Source organism: Helicoverpa zea, chromosome 25, assembly GCF_022581195.2.
Source record: "Helicoverpa zea isolate HzStark_Cry1AcR chromosome 25, ilHelZeax1.1, whole genome shotgun sequence".
Lineage (NCBI taxonomy): Eukaryota > Metazoa > Arthropoda > Insecta > Lepidoptera > Noctuidae > Helicoverpa > Helicoverpa zea.
Window position 1 is genome coordinate 8,128,447 of NC_061476.1, and position 14,476 is coordinate 8,142,922.

The window sequence follows — 14,476 nt, forward strand, 5'->3', positions numbered from 1 at the left end:
TTTGATAAATTATGCCTCATACCAGAGAGATGACATAATTTCAAATGTTTCTACGATCAGGTTTGTGGTACCTACCAAATGATTTTTTTTTTGTTATTCGATGTGAAAAGAGAGAAGTATCACAATCTTAAAGCTGTGTTCGTTTAAATAAATGAAATATACCAAGCCTTCCAACTTTAATGTACAGTTGTTCTAACCTACAAACAGACATGTTTCGCCACTTCGTCCTAGCAAAAACACATGGAAAGTGGTGAAGGTTGGGCATTTTGTTAATTTTGACATTTAATAAGTGCTGATTTCCAGCTTGCAGCCATGACTGAATAAATGAGTTTGAGTTTGAGAACTCCTGTGTCTCTTATTTATAAGTAAATCACAAAATCCGGAAGACGAATATTCATCGAATAAATCATAATAAAAATGCAAATGAAATTTAAAAACATAGGATATGTTAGCATTATGTGCAACCTTGCAATTGCCTTGACGTTTATTTCGTAACCACGGTACTCTGACTGGAAGTTTCGTAAGCCTGTGGTATCGAACAAAAACATAATTAGACGTCATTATAATAAGGTTGACATTTGCTTGTGTCATTCCAGATTTATAAGGCGTTCCTCTTTCAAAGAGCTTTGAACTATGTACTTGTATAGCAGAAATTGTAGGTAATCTGCACCTAACACAACAAGACAACATGCATATTTCTTTGCTTTTAAGCTTTTTTTTAAAAAAAAGGATTTTAACAATTCTTGTGTATGTTTTATTGACCTCAATAACACTGACTCACTGGATCACATGTTGCACTGCACACAAAGAACATTTGTATTCTTTGGTCAATATTTGAAAATCAATACACACGATTAATGATTTACAAATGTATTCCGACATTAAATAAGGAGAAGATCAAAAAACCCAATGTATGTATTTGCCCAAATTAAGAGTAATAAATATATAAAGAAATAATGTTTCCTTTGCAAAATCAAAGTCCAAAATTTGTGTCGAAAACCGCAAGAATCATTGAACTCATACCAAAAATAGCTTCTCATTTAGGAAACTTTAGTACAAAAATAAAACTTATGTTTTGATACTGCAATCAAACAATTTTTAACCAATGTTCATTCTTCTTTAGTTCGAATACTGCTGGTCACATCAAAGGATATTTGTAAAATAATATAATCTTAAGAAATAATAATTAAAGAAAACAATATTAACAAAAGATTGATGTTAAAGCTTTGAAATTAATGTTTTTGTTCAATATATTTTTTTACATAATGTACAAAAAAAACTGCTTTGATTAACTACAATTAATATTAGCCAAGGTTAAAAACTAGCAAAGAGTAATTCAATTTACATTTTAGCAATAGAAAAAAGTAACAAAAAATATATAGAGTTGATATTACTACACAGAACTGCAAAAATTATGTTATTTTTTGCTCATAGTTTAAATATTATTTATGCATACATGTTAAAACTGTGATATATTGCTATTTCACCACATACTTTTCTGTATTAATTAATTAATAATGTGTGAATATATATATTTAATATAAAATAAAACTTTGTATTACAAACACCAATTATGCACAATCTATCATATAATTTTTATGACTGTTTAACCCACGGGGTAAGGAACCATGACCTTTCATAAATCATAAAATTAATGTAAAAAATAAGTACATACCTGAACTCAAGACTATAAAATGTACCTTAGCACCTGTAATAAACAAATAAGCAGCTTTTTTTTTCAAATTTTCTAATCACTAACCGCCGTTAGGAATATGACTTTACTTGCATATGTCAATAAAAAGTCAAAATTATATCTCTATTTAGCAAATCAACAAATACATAGAATATTGGAAATAGCCATAAGTAATTATCCAATGAAATAACAAACATTTCCCCACAATAGTAATTTCTTAGTTACCCCAAAACGGGGTCAGGCGATCTCTAACAGTAAAGAAATGCGTGCCGGTAATAACTTAACAAGTTTAAAGATTGCAAGTGCACCAACATAATTGGATAAATGGCTGAAGGTATACGCGCTACGTGACTCCGCTAGGAGTGGAAACTTTGAGAAACAATAACTTTAAACGATGTATGTAATGCTTTTAGGATCTCGTGGCTTAGTCAAATGGTAAGGGTTATGCAACGCTTGGCGTGGTACGTTCGTAGATTGGTGACCATCTTATCATGACGAGTAATTCCGTGTTTCGGGAGTCACGATAAGTTGCTGGGTCCCGGCTGACATTTGAACTGCTAGCGCAGTTGTTACGGGTGGTGAGATGAAAGAAAGTCTGATGACAAGTCTCTCAACACGGGGTTACACAGGCCACCAACCCAGTTGATTTAGGAAGTCAAACAGACAGTCGATCCTTGTAAAACACTGGGACTCAGGTGCGTCCGTTTATACTGACAGCCAACACCAACGTAGGTAAGTACTTGAAAAAGGCTTGTCAGAGGATGATCTATCAGATGTCCGATCTGAAAAATCTTATCACTTAGCCCTAAAAAGTATTTCGGCAATTTCAATTACAGCTTGTCGCATTGATGCAGGTCGCTTCCAACTGGTATCCGTGGCGATCAAAGGGGGAGGCCTATGTTCAGCAGCGGACGTCCTATGGCTAAGATGATGATGATGAATTATAACTTATGGATTTTTGAGTATAACTGTATTGGAGATATTATCTAGGATAAACAAGGTATATAACCTTTACGCGAAAGTTACACAAAATTGGAAAGTCTAGGTATTTGCCGTCCTACCCACTTGTATTAGCGACACATTCCAAGTTATGAACTCATTAGCATTTATTACATAACTTTCGGTATATTTTTAGCTTTTCTTCATATTTATTTAAATATATGCCGTCGTGATTTCGGCAGATAATAATCTCAACTTACTATATCGAAATAATGCTGAAGAGTTTGTTTGTTTGATCAAACGAGCTAATGTCAAGAACTACTGGTCCGATTTGAAAAAAAAATGTGTTTAATGTGTGTGTAAGTGTTTTTAAAGGAGTGCGCAAAATAGTTGCACCGGAAGTTGTGTGAAACCGCAGATGGAAGCTAAAAAAGAACCGTTCTCAATAATACCAGGCATAAGAAATAAGGATAAACAAGCATTAATCTAATGTGAATAATCAACTACTTCTAAATTTAAATCAAAAGATATTCACTTACTTTTAAAGCAAAAAGAATCAAGCATATCACAGTATACCTTTGCATTTATAATATCATATACTTCAGAAGAAAAAATGTCGACCAAATCAACTTTCACTGGTGATCCATTCGAGAGTTCGAGATCACCGAGTGATGCTATAGAAAGTTTGGTGATAGCATACGTTTACTTCGAAAATGCAATATGCATATTATATGCATGATACTGTATGCATATCCTGGTTGGTGATAATTACGCACAAATTTTTTCGAAACCTGTCAACTATTTTTGTATAAAGTCCGGTTAAGAGTGAAACGGGCACAGAAATGTAGGGTTTCATGCTACCACAGAATAAAACTTTTTTGGCTGGTTACAATTTTATATTGTTTAAGGACAACATGTACATAAACATAGTATAAATCCATGTAAAAAAATTCAATTCCATTTTGTTCTATGAGATGAGATGAAAAAACTTTTTTACAAAAACAAAACCGACTAAAAATATACCTCAAACTTTCTTAAATCTGGCAAACACTAAGCTGAAGAACGCATCATGCAATCACACATATACAGGCAGGTCAAAATCAGAACCTCTTTTGTAAGTCGATTAATCAATCTTAAGTTAGGTTCTGAACCCTACAAGTAAATATTCTTCTTTTTGACGGATCACTGCAAAAATGCTTAAAACGTCATCAGGACTATTAATAGCTGCCGGATCTTGTTGAAAGGTCACAGGAGAACAAAAGGAGAGAAATGTAAGCTTATCTGTTTGTATGTAAATTATCTTGAGGAAATATATGCCAATTAATTGTTACTGCAATGATTTATAGGGTAGGATCGCATGTTTTCTCACGGTTAAGGATAACTAGCACAGTTTTATCTATACTAATATAATAACGTCTCCGAAAAAAACTAGTATTCATGCATATTTTTTAATCCATAATATTAATTATGCACTAATCTATACTAATATGAGAGAAACTTTGTTTGTTTGGTTGTAATGGATAAACTCAAAACTACTGGACCGATTTTAAATATTCTTTCATTATAAGAAAGCTACATATATTATCTGCGAGTAACATAGGCTATATTTTATGCCGGTGCGGGCAGTAGCTCCCACGGGACGCGGGTGAAACCGCGGGAAAACGGCTAGTTTAATCATAAAAGCATGGTCCTACATTACGTATAACCATTTCGAGAAAATTACTGTCCACATAAAATATGTATTTAATTTATAGATTCTATCAGTAATCTAACACATACAATATTTTCAATTAGCTATATTTTTTTTTTTTAGGTTTTTTTTTTGAAGCTGAAAATCGATCTCAGTGGCGTGCACTTGGAGAGGCCTATGTCCAGCAGTGGACTGCGATAGGCTGATGATGATGATGATATTTTTAACTGAATTTCATCAACTTTAATTCAAGAATAAACTAACCTTGAGTCTTAATAACTGCATTCTAGATTGCAAATTGAGACATTACCCAACTGCAGCGCAGTGCATTTCTAAGTTTCACAATTGTAAAATTACTAGAATTAAATTTGTGCGTTTTTAAGAGTTTTTTGCTGAAACATTTCATATTACTGCAATTGAAATATCAGTCTGGAGTGTTGATAATGTGCACATATTAAAATGATTTATGCTTAATTTTTTAGACGGCAAAAATAATTTTAAAAACTATACATATAACAAAACAGAATGACTGTAATAGTTTTTTTCACTCCTTTCATACCACTCTGACCTTTTAGTATTTCGAAAAGTGCTGTTTTATCAGCCTAAATTGAATAATCGTCTTTAGTCTGAGTTTGATTAATTTAAAGCCTATTTTACCATGTCATCTTAGAAATGTAAAAAAGCATCTTTCTGATATCCATGCCAGGCATGCCAGTGTTCCATATCCTTATGCTGTACAACATTTCACAATATTTAAAAAGTTTTGTTAATATTTAGATGATAATAACAGAAGGTTCTAGAACAAAAATAACGATATAATTGTAAGAATTAGGTATAACGGATTTATTTAAATTAGTATTAACATCATAAACTGGTATTTTTTTAGATATTTTTCGATTATATTACATGACCTTCAAAGGTGAGTCATAAAAAATATATGAAATCATGGCGTCAATTTAAATTAATTTGATTTACGACTCACGTGATATTAAGTATCTGTAAGACACGTGTTTGCTAATATCATTTAATGACAATGCATAATGCAGCCATTAAATCATTATGGTATAGCAACATCATCTAGTAGGGTAAGTACATAATAGTAAATAATGGTATCCAGAGAGATCAGCCAGCTGCACAGGACATTTTATAGTGCAGAAGCATTTGCGCAGACACGGGTGCACTCACTATACCTTCACTCTCATAGCTCGATGAGACGGCAATCCCAACAAGATCGGAAAGGGATCAGGAACACTATCGACATTTACGCGCTATCCGATGCACGGGTGTATCACAACTAAATTCCAGAATTTGGGCTGTTATTTTTCGGCCCAACCTGGAAATCGTACCCGAAGCCCCGTGCACAGTAATCGCACTTGACAACTAATAGACCAACAAGGCAAGTAGGTTTGTACATACATAGGTTTGAACTTGTCATCAAGACAAAGCCATGTAAAACTTGAAAAATGACAGTTGTTTAGCGTTACCAGGGATCGCAAAAACGAAATATCTAAAACTGACTGAAGATAGTTCCTCATGCAGACATTCCAGTGTTTCATAGAGATAAAACACTAGTTTCTGAAATTAGTAACATGTATTACAACCACACATGTCAACGTTTACATATATTAAGATCAACACAGTAGTTCCAGAGATAACGCCTACACAAATTATCTGTACACATCAATAATATTAGTCGAGATTTATTACCCTAGCAAGTATATATAAATAAGCCTTATCTAGCAAATAACCCGGTTTATATACCTATAGGATAAATAGCACGCGATCCCAAGGCGGATGCACAAAAATACCTATAAGTTTAACATATGGTTATCATCAAACTAATCGTAAATGTCTGCTGTATGTAATATGATGAGAACTAAACTAGGTTCACCATACAGGAATAGATACTACGTCTAAACTAGTGTCGAATTTATTATAATGATCTTGATAAGAAGGACTTTTTAACCGACTTCCCAAAATAAGAAGGTTCTCAATTCTACCGTCTGCGTATGGACACGATCCCTCAAAGGTATAATTTGGAAATAGCGATGTATCATTCAAAAATAAGACCCGTATTTTTAGGGTTCCGTAGCCAAAATGGCAAAAACGGAACCCTTATAGTTTCGTCATGTCCGTCTGTCCGTCTGTCCGTCTGTCCGTCTGTCACAGCCGATTTACTCGGAAACTATAAGTACTACAGTGATGAAATTTGATGGGAATATGTGTTGTATGAACCGCTACAAAAATATGACACTAAATAGTAAAAAAAAGAATTGGGGGTGGGGCCCCCCATACATGTAACTGAGGGATGAAATTTTTTTTTTCGATGTACATACCCGTGTGGGGTATCAATGGAAAGGTCTTTTAAAATGATATAAAGTTTTCTAAAAAACATTTTTCTTAAAGTGAACGGTTTTTGAGATATCAGCTCTCAAAGTCGTAAAAAGTATGTCCCCCCCCCTCTATTTTTATTACTACGGGGTATAAAATTCTAAAAAAAATAGAGGTGATGCATGCTAATTAACTCTTTCAACGATTTTTGGTTTGATCAAAGTATCTCTTATAGTTTTTGAGATAGGTTGATTTAACTGTAATTTACGGAACCCTTCGTGCACGAGTCCGACTCGCACTTGGCCGGTTTTTTATAACTGTAGTAAAATAAAAGTGAATTTGATCTGAAAAGGCTAATAATATCATGATATTATTATTTCCTTCTTCTTTCTATACTTTTACCTTCTGTGTTTGAATGGCATCAAAACTTAAACAAAGCTATTTTAAAAGATTAAATAAAAGTACCTACCCACGCTAGGATCCCTTTCATTATGTTACCTGTACAATAGTAACCTAATTAATCTTACGTCGTCTTCCTAACATCAGAAACGCGAATGTCAGTATGTATGGATGTTTGATCTGGATAGCCAAAATCTACGATGGATTTTGAAGATTTTTTGCAGTAATATAGCCTATAAAATACAGGCTAGAATTAGATAGCACTAAGTTAATTGCAAACAATATTGCCTATCAATGACATTGAAAATGATATCGTATTTAAATATTTACACGTAATTACATTATCTACGAATTTGTTTCAATATCCCCAAAAATACATAGTTACCAATACACAAACTTTAAACACAAAGAGATACCAACCTAAAATAAGAAGAGCATGATAAAGTAATCACACGATTTTACTTAGAACTTCCATCTTCACAAAACAATAGCTAAGCAAGAAAAGAAGGTCAGTAACACATCGTATAAAAAACCTCGTTTTTCTGTTCCAGTCCGTTGGTAATTATATTAAATTATAGCAGAACGTGAGAAGGCTAACAGCTGACCTATATTTTTTGAGTTTCCGTTACCGAACACGATGTTATTATAGCATAAAATATTAATCGTAAGATATTTATAAAAGAAAAATTTTCAGATTTCTATAGCAACGAAGTTCATCACAAAGTGTCTACAAAGTTATCAATCACAGTTGTTTTATCCTCATCAGCGAAACTGATCTCACTTACAATAACCTTCAAAAATACTAGTATAATAATACCTTTAAAATTAAAATTGATACTTACAGAGGACAGTCCAAAAGAGTAACAAAACACAATCAAATACAACACCACAACACAACACTATTGACAGATTCGATTTTTGAAAAATGGATCGTCTACCCACTGCCGGCGCGTGCGTCGCTACTCGCGACCGCAGAACGACTGCCCACTAGCGGTCGGAATCGAGAAATCTCCAAATACTTGATTAAGTACAGTAATCAACATTGCTTGTTTTATATGTACGATTCCGCTAGACAAACAAAAGAACATCAAATTATTTGGCAAGTCTGATTGGACCTTAAATTGTCCGGGCAACTGGGTTGCGGAGGTCAGATAGGCAGCCGCTTCTTGTAAAATGTTGGTATATTGGTAAACAGTGTTCGGAAGGCATATGGAAATGGATCTGAATTGAACCTCAGAGCTTGTAGCTTATAAATACTTAATTGTACAAAGGCCATACCATTTTTGTCTAACGATCTAGCATCTGGGAAAATTTTGACAAAGCTTGATATGGCTAAATGAATAATCCAGTACAAACGTATGTTGCACCAAGTTATAAAGGTTCAGACCTTTGTGTAAATGATGCAAAACGTAGACTAGACTACCTTATTGAGAATCAAAATGAAGATTTAGAAGAAAGGGTGATTGCAATTTTGTGTAGTAGTTGTGTTTTGATTTGCTGAATTTAAAAAATATGAATAGTATTAAAATAACCTAATCTGGGACACGTAAGTACTTAAGATAAAGAAACTATAGTAATGACTGCTATACATATTTGTGATATAAGACTAATTAACTATTTTGGCATAGATAACGTTGATAGAACTGAATTAATTACTATCGTTGATCTAAAACCAAAGGCCCCTTAATAAGCTGATAATAATTATCCATCTGGCGATTATTTTGGAGGTAATAACACTAATTAACAATGTTAACAAGTTCTATAATGAGTTGGCAATGAACTTTAAAACTAAAGTTTGGAATAGCGATGAAGGTTGTCAAAATATTCCTCAAAATCTGATTGTTTGGCCTTAGTGTCTTTTTCCTACTAACCTACGCTACTAATTTGTAAATGCGTATCTTTGCACGGATTTATATAATTTATGTATAATATGTGGGGATGTCGATAAATATTCTGAATGGATTTAAATTAAACTTGGCAGTAATATTATGTCCTCTCGGGACGCGGGTGAATCTGCGGGCGGAAACTAGTACTCATTACATATTTACAAGTGGATCCTAAGTTAAGACTATATTATTATCAGTGTACCTTTGTGAAGATGTCTCCCGTGATAAAATGTTATACTCCCAGCAATTTTAACACGATGTTGAAATTAGTAGAGGTAGGAATATCTTCTAATAACGAAGAAACTTCGAAACTGATAATCATTTTAAGTCGCGCTAGAGAAAGCACATGATACCTTCTCAAAGCCGTTAGTCGACCAGCCTCCATATACAGGTTTGTAGAGCGTAGTTTAATTACCAAAACATTAAACCTTGTTAAATAGGCAGTTTGTGAAATTAAGGTCTTTATATTGACGTCAAAGTCCAAACAGTTACCGGACATCAAACCTGAAACGCAAAAACTCGCACGGTTCAACAATTTTTGACGAGTCAAGCGTAAATATTTTTTTATTTGAAGGCTACAAAAACTTAGGAAGGCATTGAAATGCATGAATCAGAATACTGACGAAGCTTTCAATTTCTTTTACGAGACAATTTAGAAGACAGACATCAAATACTTGTATCTATAAGATGTAGAAAGTTATGTCAAAATAGATATCGATGATATATTACACAGACGAAGAAAAGAAACCAAGTGACAAAAAAACAAAAAATGACTAGTCAGACGACCATTGAATTAATGCAAGACCACGCAAATTTTCAAGAACCTCAAAAACCAAAACCACATAAGCAGGTCATCTATGTTCAGTGCAGTTATTTCTAAACGACTTCTGACCGTCCCATTGACGTCATAGCGTAATGATATAAAGCCGGGTGTCGAATTGACGATAACACGGAACGCATGCTGAATACAGATAACTATGTTTATAAGTTACAACTGATTGATTTGAACGCACTTTGTGACACTTGGTAGGCCTCGGCCTCGAATTTTGCGGGCAGCGGGGCGGCAGCGGCGGCGGCGCGGGAGCGGCCGGATCTTACGCATATAATCAAATGGACCGGCCCTCGAATACAGCGGCGCGGGAGCGGGCAACGAGCGGTGCACTCCAGTCAAGCGGTGACCGCCCGCGCCGCCGCTGCTGCCGCCCCGCTGCCCGCAAAATTCGAGGCAGAAGCCGTAAAGAAGCGCAGAAGTATTTTACCCAAAGTTCTGTATCTGATATACTAATATCTGCTTCTATAGTAATATTTTTAAGAGTAAAGGTTAATCTGGTCTGAAACTCTGAACCGGCATTGAAAATGCTTTCACCAAAGAAAGCAATCTTATTTCGGAGTCAAATAGGCTATTTTTATCAGGCAGCGGGAATTAACCTTCCCTGGGGTCATGGGTGAAATTCAATTCATATTCATAGGGCATATTTAATTGCACGAAATGTAATTCTACAAATATTAACTATCACACTATTTCATAATGAAACCACTACAACGGTGTATCCAACTGCACGACTTAATGGAAGAACAGTTAACACTTCTGTTACTTCTCAGTCATTGATTCTCTCGATAATGTAAGAGGCACGTGAAGCGTCAGTTATGTTGGAACCGAGCTATTGAGTTCACTTGAGAGTGTTATTGCGAGAATGGAATCTGGTTTGAGCTCGAAACCTTATTAAAATGATTTATAATTGTAGAATAACGTTACCTTTCGTATCGATGGTAACTTGGATCAATTGAAAGAAAACTTAAATTAAGGACTTAATGAACCAAATGATGCATAACTGTCTAGATAAGATAAAGTAGCATAGGATCCAAAAATACAAAACACGAGACTTTAATATGAAAATCCGTAACAAAATTATCCAACTCAGGTCACGGTCAAGCGATTACGTTGTATGGATTTAACCAAAGCTTCTGACAGTCACGTTTCCAAGCCCTTTTTGGCAGAACCGCAAAGTATTATAGTAAGCATTGAAGATTAGCCTTCGCGTAAATATGTTGTGATTGTATCTATATTTCGAATATATGGTCAGACGTAAACAGACGTCATAGCTGTTTTGAAGTAAGCAAATTAGCAGAATGGATACAAATCCAAATTCTTCCGAAGTTATTTAGATTAACAGATTAAGATTAGAAAGAATGGCCTTATGAAAATTGCTGCGGAAATGATTAACAGACTGACTCTTTAATATTTTTAATTTGATCTGTTGATTAACCCTCAATGAGCTTGTTTACAATGCCTAAATTGGCTACTCAGGCAATAAATATACGGGTAACTTATGGTCTTACTACAAAAAAGATAAACAGACGTTCGTCACGTGTTTCATTTTGTATGAAGAATTTTCCTTAAACACGTGTTGTACACTTTTTTGTAGTATGATCAATTATGTTTTATTTTCGACTCAATCATTCGATTCTTTTGATTAGATATAGAGAACATTTTCATTGACCATCGCAATGATTCTCTTAATTTCCATCTGCTGATGATGTCACAAAAACAAACGTATCCCAAATGACTGTGTCAAGGCTTTTATATCTATTTACATGCTTATTTACTTTGAAGTCATCAGATGTAACAAGTTTGTATCAATTACAACTAAAAATAGAAACTTCTAGCTCTGTAATATGATGATATGTAATATGCCTAGTTATCAACAACCATGCCTATTACTTATGCTATTACTCCACTAGTTGGTCTTAAAAGCTGATGATATGTAGGTGCAGTACCTAGCATTTATTTACACCTGGCTTCACACAACTAGTAAACTGTACTTCCACGGTCCACGACCTTCGTAACTGCCTATCTTCTTCATCAGGGCATGACCATTTACGTCAATCAAACAGACACAAAGACGGACAATGGGACTCACAAATACCGTTAATCTGAGAAAAGAAAGCTTCTGATAATTCACAGTGTAGCGTTAAATAACGGCCAAAAATCGAAAGTCGCAAATATGAAGTTAGTGAGTCTGCAGTCTTATTTATTTGATAGATAAAACATGATATTTAGCTTTTAAGAAAACAACATAAATATATTTCTTTATTCTCATATAAATTTATCTGCTAATTGTCAAGCTTAATGTACTACACGTTTGTAGCGTGGATAAAAAATATAAACCGGCCAAGTGCGAGTCGGACTCGCGCACCGAGGGTTCCGTACAAATGCTGTATAGATAAAAAGTGAGTTTCGCGCCAACCGTTCAGTTTAGAACAATCATAGTTATGGTAATTTCGTGAGAGTCAAAATAGTTAATATTTTTTATTTTATAATATAACTAAAATAGTAGGCCAGTACCTTGTAAAAGTTATTTATATACAACATTTTATAGTCATCATTCAGAAATCTGATTGAAAATAACTAATTATGTCTTAAAGGTCATGGGGCATATCTGACCCGCTTTGTAAAAAGTGGCGGACATGAATCAAAGTCGTTTTAAATCGTGGAGAATGGTATGACGTTTCTTTGAATATAAATATTTTATTAAAATTCCATGGAGACGAATGTCCAGGATCGTTTGAAAAATATAAAAGACAAGCAGTTTCAGAGGATTGTACAGGTTGCAATGCTAGTTTTTATTGGTAAAGACATTTCATAAAGAAGGAAGGTGCCAATCCGGATGACCAGGATCTGATGAGGATCTGGAAACCCAGAGAAATCGAGGGCAACTCTTGAATATTGTAGGCACGCATCGAGTCATAACCAGACATGTGAGTGTATTTTTGAGGGTACTGGTAAACTGAAGGTTTGGAGCTGATTTGATTATGGAGACTACAGAGAGTCAAGGGAACTCCCGAACGGTATGTTGCAACTACCACGTGTTTGGGCTTATTTTATTCGTATTGGCGAAGACTTTCCACAAAGATAGGTTTGACTGCCATTGTGGGATCGACAGCTAAGATCAGATATAGTTATGGGAACTCCTTTACAATTTATAACGTAACCTTGTGTTGGAGCTTATTTTATTTTAGGTGATGAGAATTCACTACTAACTTGGGTTAAAGCAGCCATTGCAGGAATGGGATCTTTTATTTTTGAGGGATTAATCACCTAAAGAGCCCCAGTTTCAGGTTTTTTTCCGCCTGGTTTCTAGAGCCTTGACAAAAGTGTAATTCTGTCCCTTTCTTTGTTTTATAAAGTCGGCATTATTTTATTTTGTAGCATTTTACAAACAAATCCAACTTCAAACATATAAAAAAGCAACAAGAAAACAAAAGCAAGAAAGAAATTAAAAAGATGTTAGGTGCATCGGTCTAGAAGTCGGTGTCTAGAGGATGCATCTATATTTATTTAACCACCGAGATCTAGACCGATGCATATAAACAGTTTTCTTGTTGTTTTAGAAGTTGTTTTTTTTTGTAAAAAGTTTTTATTTTTATAACTTTTGTGAAAAGTTCTCGTCAATACGAATAATATAAGCCCAAACACGACGTAACTAAAACATACTGTTGAGGAGTTCTCTCGACTTTCTCACGTCTCCATCATCAGGTAAGCTCTAAACCTTCACTGTTTGACAGTATCACCAGACATACATCTGAGAATCAAGTTTTAATCCTATGCATGCCTACAATTTCTGATCGTTGCCCTCGATTTCTCAGGATTTCCATCATCAGATCCTGACCTGATGACAATGGAAATAAACGGCGAGTATACTCTTTCACTACAAAGAAATGATTTCTCAATTCCGTCAAACTTGGTCGTTTAAATTCCCCATTGAAATGAGGAAAATATTTAATGTTTACACCTGATTTTCTCTAGATTCCCATGGTTCACATTGATGCGACTAATGCCATAGTAAATCAGAGCCTTTATCATTATACTGTGCTATATTTCGTTCGTATCCGCCGTGGGTATGGTTTTCATACTAAGGTGCCCAATGACCATTGAATGATTTAAAATTTTTCACAGTTTAGAGGCCATTATATTTAAGAAGTGTTTGATATGAATTTCACTTTTTATTCAAAACGTTAATATCTCTACGCGTTCATGTGAAAAAGGGTAGGTAGTAAGTTTATAATTATTAAAAAAATATTTTATGTCATGTAAGCAAAAATAATATTTTAATATTTTATGTAACTTCAAATTTATCATTTTCGCAATTTTTCCTTTATCTGTACTATATAACGTTGCTTCGTGCCGAATTTTAAGATTCTGAGTTCACGGGAAGTACCTTGTAGGTTTTGATTCCCTAGCGTGTGACGGAAATTCGTCTAAGGTGTCGGTAAAACTGCTGTATCTTTTGATCGCGTTAACTTAGAAGTTTGATTTTTTCATTGCTTAAAGGGACAATAGACCTAGGTATTTGGTATAAATTTCAATTTGGTACCTTTATTCGTTCGTGAGAAATAAGGTAGTAAGTTTCATTTTATTAAAATATTTTTTTTATATTATATAACAAAAAAAATGAGATTTTCGCAATTTTTCCTATATTTTCATTATATAACAATGCTTCATGCCAAATTTCAAGATTCTGAGTTTACGGGAAGTAC

At 34.2% G+C, this 14,476-nt stretch overlaps 1 protein-coding gene across 5 annotated transcripts in view; it reads right to left on the reverse strand.

The window, feature by feature from the left end:
* The window catches only part of LOC124642591 (ATP-binding cassette sub-family D member), a 75,819-nt gene that overhangs the window by 30,401 nt on the left and 30,942 nt on the right, over positions 1–14,476 (reverse strand). For 4 of the 5 annotated variants that reach the window (XR_006985789.1, XR_006985788.1, XR_006985790.1 and 1 more), the window contains exon 1: positions 7,895–8,028. The exons of the other annotated variant lie outside the window; for it this stretch is intronic. The gene's annotated coding sequence lies outside the window, so the exon portion shown is untranslated. Of the gene's footprint in view, positions 1–7,894; positions 8,029–14,476 lie in introns of those variants that run through there. 5 annotated transcript variants of the gene reach the window in all.